Source organism: Corvus hawaiiensis, chromosome 3 (assembly GCF_020740725.1).
Source record: "Corvus hawaiiensis isolate bCorHaw1 chromosome 3, bCorHaw1.pri.cur, whole genome shotgun sequence".
NCBI lineage: Eukaryota > Metazoa > Chordata > Aves > Passeriformes > Corvidae > Corvus > Corvus hawaiiensis.
Window position 1 is genome coordinate 90,690,958 of NC_063215.1, and position 8,894 is coordinate 90,699,851.

Genomic DNA, 8,894 nt, shown 5'->3' on the forward strand with positions numbered 1-8,894 from the left:
CTGACATCTTCCCAGGTTTCTCTCCACAGCGAGAGCTTTCATTATTTAGCATTATTCTTTTCCCATTGTGCATTGTGTCTGTTAAATAAATAGTTTTTTTCCCTTTCACCTTCCTCTGAGAAAATTTTTTTCTTCCCAAACCCAGTGGGGGAGGGATGGCTGTAACCTGCACTCTATCAGAGGACGTTCAAATTTGGACATTCCTCCGAATTTGTCTCAAACCAGGACAGTCTCCCCAGACAGCATTCTGCCTATGAACAGCCAGAAAATACAAGATTGATGTAATCTGCTTCTCCACTGTGCTCTATCCTTTCTGGCTGGCAGAATTCAGGTGCAAGCTAGTAATCCCAGCTGGCATGGTTAGACAAACACGCTACAATGCTCCAGAAACTGCTACCTGTTAAGCTGCCCTTTGGAACTCATGGCCCATCAGAAAAACAGCAAGGCAATTATGTGCCCATACCTAAAAGTCACTAGCAGAAATTTGGTTAAGTGAACTACAATGAAATATGGATATGTGGTTGTGGAGAGACATTCTCCTCCAGAACTGCCCCTTTCCTCCACACAAATGCTTCTATATCCTGAAATTAGGACTCTTTAATACACAGAAATGTTACGGGGCCTTCTGCAGAATCCAAAGAAGAGTACAAACCTATATTTGTTTAGCTCTCAAAAACATTTTTAATAATTTTCCTTAACCTAATCTTCTAAGACAACTTGGAGAAGGGTTGAATGACATACTGTATCATGCAATGAAGTACCATGCAATGTGTATCAGTACTGCACTATCAGACTGCTTTGATTTATCAAAAATGTTCAGTCATCAGTTAACAGGCTGCCTGATTCCTCCAGTGAGGGCAATTTATTTACCATTAGCTAGAAATTCCAGCTCAGAAGCAGTTTCCCACTTTTTGAAGGGAATACAGAACCAACAAGGTAACACAAAAAATCAGCTTCTATTGTGTCACTACATACCCACTAGCAGCAAGCTGAATTTTTATTAAAATTTTACTGGAAAGAAATCTGCAGTAACAGTAAATCAGATAGTGATGGTATATAAAAAATACCACTTGTTCTGATATGCCACATGTTGTACCTTATTCAGACTGTGCAGTACCTTATTACACAGCTTGATGTGAGCATGCATTCTCAATGAAATAAATTTAATGGGAATTAGGTCCCTAACTACCCTTAGATATTTGCACCTCTAAACCAAATGAGGAGCAATACTTGGGAGAAAGAGATACTATACTGCATCAGGAAGAGTGACAAAATCTGACTGTTAACTTGAATTTGAATCAAAATTTTACCTTCTTTAGATTTTGGGGGTTTTTTTCCTATAGGATTATTGATTTATTCAGCATTCCTAGTTTCACCAGTTTTATGAATACAGCATTTTTCAAATGCAAATGTACTTTCAGATATAGTTGTTCTTCAATGCACTGTAATCCCATTGACCCAATGTCTTGACAAAACACCCTACAACAAGCTGGATATGCCTTAATCTTTGGCAGAATTGGGATAATATATCATAGCCCATATGTGTTCAAGTAAGAACAAATTGAACTGATAGTTTTATGTATGAAATGTTCAATGAATGTCAAAATTCCTACCTAACTTTAATCAGTGCTGAAAGCTGACCAGTTATACAGAGGAAGTGTTTACATAAACAAAACAGCTGCATAGCCCAAAGCATTAAGTACTGGTATGAAACTTAACACATAAAATGTTATGGAAAACTGTTTGAATGGACCTACCTCGAGGGGGAAAAAATCCCATATGAAAACTCTGCTCTGTTTTTCAAACTAATTCCCTCATTAAAGTGCTTCTTGTGTCAAACTCCTGTCGTAGTGTGTCCTGGTCACACAGGTACCAAAGTATTGCACATGGAAAGGGCACACAGAGGCAAGCCATCTCCCAGACATCTGCATATGCCACAGCTCTTTTCAGTGAGTTCTAGCCCCAACCTGACACCAACTTCCTCACCAGCCTTGGACAGATCAGCTGAATGCTTCCTATCTATCCACCTGGTGTGGGATTGTAGGGGAAAATGAATGCTTACCAAGCGCTCAGTGACAGAAATGTGAGCCTGTGTTCCACACACTTTTACTGCTCCTAGTCCGACCATTTTCTACCTCAATCCAAATGGTGATCTTTTTTATTACAAATATAAAGGCAGGAATAAAGCCAGAGCACATGGCACTTTATGGTTGAGCAGTGTTTATAGAATTGCATTTCACAGCTAGCATGTGACAAGCACACTTGTCAAAACCTGGCTAACCTATATATTCACCTCTAAAGAATCTTCAGGACCTTGCCATATATAGTCTCATACTGGAAAGGACTTGAAACTTTTAATTATTTGCTTAGATAAACTTTAAAAAAAAAGTCCCTGGCCCCCAGCTGTTTCTGAAGAAAACCAAAACAAAACACAACACAATCTTCAGAAATATTTCATGGAATAAAAAAGCATGGAGATTGCAAGCTGGTTTATAACCTTAATATCTGCGTGATCATTTGTTTTTAATTCAGCTAAGATAAATAATTTAAAAGGTTTTCTCTTTTATAATGAATGTGGCAGTCTTTAAAAACTGGTTTTTTCTTTTTAATTCATGTGTCATAATACCTAGTCATCTATTTTTTCCTCAGTGCAAGTATTAGTACTGCACTTACTCAAAGTTTACCAATAACAAGTGCTTGTATGTTACCCAGGAAATCTGGATCCAAAAAAATAAAGGGTGGGAGAGGAGTGTTGTGAATATTATCAGCAGAAACTGGAGAAATAAATTGCATTTGCTGTTCTCTAAAAAGTTTTTCTAGAAGCTTCAAAGACAGTTCACTATTTGTAATGTTTTAGAGTTTGCCACAGAAATTAAATTTGAATACTAGAACCTGAATTCTGCTGCTTTTACTAACAGACACTTCTTTCCTTAGCTACCACCAGGAGCTTCTCTGCCCAGTGCCTCCACAGTAGCACTGCGGGATGCCACACAGACTGAGAACATGATGCCCCCTTCTTCCTCTCCAGGGCAGCCCTCCCAAATTTATGTAAATCCATACTGATCTACTTACCTGCCCACTATTTCTAAGATAGGCTGGGAAATGTGCCAGTTTGGTGAGTCTCTGAATTTATATGTCACATATTCTGATGAGAAGGGCAGCAATTAATGTTACTAACATCTCATTATCCAAACCAGGATCTATTTTAAGGTAGAGCGACTCAGTCACAGCTTCAGGCTCACTTCAAATTCAGGCTGACACCACTGTATAAACAAAATATGCCTGATCTTTCAAAGATATCTTTGGAACGCTAATAACAAACAAACCAAACCAAACCAATCTAAAAATCAGCAGAAATAACTGGTCTCCTATATAATTTTTTTTTACTTCCCATCCTTTAGGAAACAATGCCTTTGAAAGCCATAAAATGAAAGCTATTCATCACTGAAATGTCATATCATCATTTTTTCAAAAGCCTCCCATAGAAAGACAGACAATTTAAGATGTCAGAGTAAAGACTTTGCTTAATCCAATTTTAATCTATAAAAGATGACAATTGGACTGGGCTAGAAGCCAGCTCCCAGAGAGCCAAGCCTTTTGTCACACATAGTCTTATTTGCACTGCTGTGTTACTGAACAGTAGTAAACATATCAGAAGACTAAATATCCATGACACAATCTGGGAGCTCTATCAACTTAAAATCTTTACCTTCTATGGCAGCAAGGAACAAACAAAAATCAACAGCAAGTAATGATTTCCTGGACACTGGGCTGGTTATGATATATTTAAGATGCATGTGATGAGACCCATTAGCCAGTAGAAAATGGCAAATGGGAGTTTTGTGTGTTTGCATGTGACCTGAAACAGTTAACAATAATGATATTTAATCATCAGCACCGTGATGACGCAGAAAACAAACCCTCCTCAGCATCTGTTTTCCCAATGGCACATGGCAGATGAACATACAGCAAGTGAATTTGCTGGAAGTGCTTATGCCTAGTGAGTCACTAACATTGCTAAATTCAGTTTGCATGTTTTAGTGCAAAGAGAGAGACAGAAAGGAAGGAGTAGTTTTGAGAAGTTTTCTACTAGAAAGTCAGTCTGAAAATGCCTGCTCAATTAGGTACTTATTTGGTCACCAAGTCACCAGTGCCTGAAAAATCTACTTGCTATTTATCACAAATGAATGGCATCAAGGCAAAAAACCAAGAGTCAGTAGTGTCCTCCTGAACCATGTAACAAAGTAACCTTTTACTACCAATGCCCACATGGAGAACACCTCATCCATCTCTTTCTTCAGTTTCTTGGCAAGATTTCAGGTTCCTTCAACAGAGCTTTTTCTGTTGCCCTTAAGTGCGAGAAGTAAGTGCTCCCTGTCAACAGAGCACTTGCGTGTTCTGCATTAGCCAGACATGATGAACACACATTCTGCAAAGTGAACTATGGCCCCTCCCATAGAAGTTGATAAAAAACCAGTTCCTGATGAATTTTAGATGACAACTTCTTCCATAAAAGCACATATTTGGGAGGAAGACAAGCAGTTCAAAACCAACTGGTCTTCCTATGAGGCACAGCTATAATCCCCACAAAAAGGAATACTAGGATTTGTTATTTGGAAGGCCTGCCATCTGGCTTTCTCATATTGTCCAACCAGTCCTGCTAATTGGGAGAGCAAAAATACTTTTGCTTAATAGCAAACCTCAGCTGTGAAGCAGCAATCTGTTCATTCTCCCATGATATTCAGGGTCAGTTTTTCTGTCACTACTATTCCCTTTTGCACCTGGCCACCTTTATTTTCTAAACCACTGATCCAGTAAGAAACTCTTAAGCAAAGGAGATATGCTCATGATCCCACACTGAACCAGTGCTCACTGAATAGCCAGTTCTATCATGCAACTGGTAGGTCAGTGCCTGGGGAACAACATGCCAAAAACCACTCTTGGATTCTCCAACACCCAAAGTAAATGACAGAAAAAGGTCCATCTTTAGGCCATATATACTTACAGGAGATCAGGAAGCCCAGTTCCAATCCAGGAAAAGCAATGACTTGTCAAGAAGATTTCTAAAGACTTCAGTAGCTGCAGAATTTCATTCACAGCATAGAGGCCCTACCATAAGCTAAATTTTGTCATTCTAGATGTAAAGAGCTTATGCTCCTGGCTTGTGTCTTTCAATGAATAATGAATCTCCCATGCTGGGGAATCTTCTGTGTCTGGGAAACGTACAGCTTTGTATTAGAAAAATAAAGCAACATGGTTCATTGCACTATTTTGAACAGCTGTCTTTCAATTTTTGCACATCCCTCTTATGACCACTGACAATACAAAGGCACCAGCCATTCTTGCCCAGAACTGTGGGGAGATTGGCAGAGGGCTGTGGCCTAAGTGTCTCTGGGTAGAGCAGAACTGGAAGATTTGTACAATCTGAGGCACTGCAGAGAGATGGGCTGATGACAGGAGTGATGCCAGAACAAGCAGGTGCAACAGACTTACCATTTGAAACCTGTATATCTCTTATTTTGCCAAAAAATAAAAATTAAAAAAAAAAAAAAGAGATTTTGGTGCTAGTCTGAGCCATTTTCAAGAAAAACTGAAAGCAAAGTGGTCAGTGACATCCTTGTATAGAAGACAAAGTCTTTCTGGTTATTATTCTGCTAATGAAGGAATGAACCCAAGATGGAAAAAACCACCACCACATTTCTACAAGTAAACAATTAAAATAGTCTTAATGCTTTGGAACAATATTGCCAAATGATCATACTTGAATGGTCCTTTTTCCAGCTCCTGCAGCAGGAAGAGCAGGGTTAAAAAAACAAAACAACAGGGGGAAGAATGGGAGAACACCCTGACACAACAAGGACCCTTCAACAGCTCCTGTTTAATTTTCATCTGATTGGCTTCTCCAGTCACAGTAGCATTATGTAGCTAATTGTTCTCTTAATAGTTTGCACCAAAATGCTGCTTATACTTAGCTCACTAATAGCTCTGGCCAATGGATACACAAAGGAACAGCAAGGACAGTGTAAGAATTCAGCTGTACCAAAGAAAATTCTAGTCTTACTAAATTTGGCAGCACAAATCTCTTATGTTACCTGTGATTTAGAGGACAGGCTGATCATCTGGGAATATTACTGTGTTCTTCTCAGTATATTAAACAAAACTGGCAACTTTCCATTACAAATTTTATTTTGTTTTTCACTGCATAATGTCTCAGGAAAGACGTCCCATCCTTACAATACAATTTTAGCATCAACAATATGCTTTTACATGAAAATTCAATTATACTGAGGGTGTATATAAGTTTAATAGCCACCCTTAAGTGCTCCTCTGTCCAGGCTGCCTTGAACTGTGGTACATCTCTGAGGTTTTAAGGAGATGGATGCCTTGCGATCTAAATTTAAAGCAGTGAGACTTCAAAATAATGCTTGGAAAATTAGCTTTTCTGAAAGTTGACTGTTGCATCAGCAAATTTTACAGATCTCTGGAACTGATACTCTCATGAAGCTGAGGAGCATTGAGAGCTACAGATGAAAGATCCTGAGCACATAAAAACCACTGGAAAAACAAAAGAGTTTGTATCCACCATTAAAAAAAGCCCACCAAAACAAAACCTGTCTTTCTTTTACAACAAAAGGAGATTCTAACATGCAAAAACAGCTTTCCAGTAATAGGACACAAATGTACAAAAGCTCAATTCACTAAATAATTATGAACCAAGCATCACATTATTTAAATTCCTGTTGTTCTTTAATTGGTTTCAAAAGGAGGTAAGAGTTCATTCAGTGCCAATAGTCACAGAGTGCAATAAACATCCAATTCATACCAATTCATTCAAGAATTATGATGTCAGGCTTTTGAAATAGAGATAGTGGCCAGTTGTAGGAAGACAAGTTTTATTCACAGAATAGTAAAAATCAATCTTATTGCACATACCCATAAAGGTTGAAGAGTTCAGGGATTGTTGGGGAATCTGCCATCTGAAATTTTCACACACACTGCTGACAAGATTTGCTGCAAAACGTGAAGCCAATTACAGACAATTTCGTTTCACCCATATAAAGGATGAGTCATAGAGATATACACTAATATGAGAATTCCTTGATGTGTTTGGAAACAAGTGGCCAGCACCAAGCTCTCCCCAGCTAGCTAATCCATGTATCTCCATGCAATTGTTGCAGTAGGAGAAGCTTTTACAATAAAAAGCAGCAGCATTGCTCTCTTCTTTTGGGAGACCCAGCTCATTCCACTATCCCAACAAAGCTTCTCAGCAAATATAAAATGCCAAAAATAATTACCTCTTTAGCAACTGCAGGAAGCCAACACATTTGAACAAGAAACTTTGGTGATAAATGCTCAACAATGGATAGTTAAGGATGACAGAAAATGTCAGACAATCCCCTTTAGAGGGCTACTTGCAGCACAACTACAGCATGAGGAAGGCAACAGCAAAGAGGATAACTATGTGCCCAGTGTTCTTCATTTTGCCCCACAGAAAGAACAGCAATTTTTAAGTTTCCATTAGTCATGCAATTTCCTCAGTAATGAGAACAAAAGGAAACCTAAAAGAATATCTATTCATAGGGAAATTCCCATTGATAGTTTTTCTGTTACAGTTGAAAGACAGTTGCAGAAGCATAAAATTGCCAAGAGGAGGCTGCAGGGAGGAATAAACAAATAGGTCTAGTAAAATCTTTACCATGAATTAAGAATGAATAATTCTTTGCCCTTAAATTAAGAATTAATTAAGAATGAATGATTCTTTTTTCTTAAAATACATGCAAAGGCAGTAGTTATTATGCTCCATAACAGAAATTGCTTTAATATGTAGAAACTAAGCAAAGGACAAAAGAATCACAGAGCCACAGTCAGCCTCTCATGTTCAGAGACTCACTTCAAGTCTTGTATCAAACCAGAGCTGAAAAGCAGGTAGCCTGCTTTGATCTTTCAAATTTGACACGTATATAAGCAATTACATCATAGAATTCAAGAGCCAGTTTCAAAGCAAGTATTTAAAAGCCAGACTAACTTAGAAAATGATGAGACTGAGATATTTAGAAATCGATGCTCATTATTTTATTGCCCTGGGCCACCTGACACTGTATGTAAAGTCGCCTTGGAGGCTAACAACAGAATAGCTGATCAGTCTTAATGCCTGTGCTGGTTTTGGATGGGGTGGAGCTAGTTTTCTTCCCAGTGGCTTGTTGAGGCTGTGTTCTGGATTTGTGCTGAACACAGAGCTGATAATACAGAGATGTTTTTGCTATTGCAGAGCAGGGCTTACACAGAGCCAAGGCCTTTTCTGCCTTTTGTACTGCCACAATGGCAAGGAAGTTGGGGCTGCCTGGAGGTTGGGAGGAGACACAGCCAGGACAGGTGACCCCAACTGACCTAAAGGATATTCTAGACCACACAACACCATGCTCAGGGCATAAAGTGGGAGGAAGAAGAAGGAAGGGGGGATATTCTGAGTGATGAGTTTGTCTTCCCAAGAAACCGTAATGGGTGAGGGGCCCTGCTCTCCTGGAGATGGCTGAACACCTGCCTGCCCACAGGAAGCAATGAATTTCTTCCTTGTTTTGCTTTCCCTATTAAACTGTCTTTATCCCATGAGTTTCAAACTTTTACCCTTCCAATTCTCTCCCCAATCCTGATGGTGGGGGAGTGAGTGAGCAGCTCCATGGGGCTTGGTTGCTGGCTGGGGCTAAACCACAACAATGCCAAAGAAAGAACTGGCAGGGCAACACACCAGATTTCAGTAGCTTAACAATTTGTGATTTAACCAACCATACTGTAGGCAGAAACAAAATACAACAGGACAATTGCTTTAAAATCTGAAGAGCAAGGACGTACTAGTTTGGGAAGAGAATAATTATAAATACTTATAGGCATGGAAC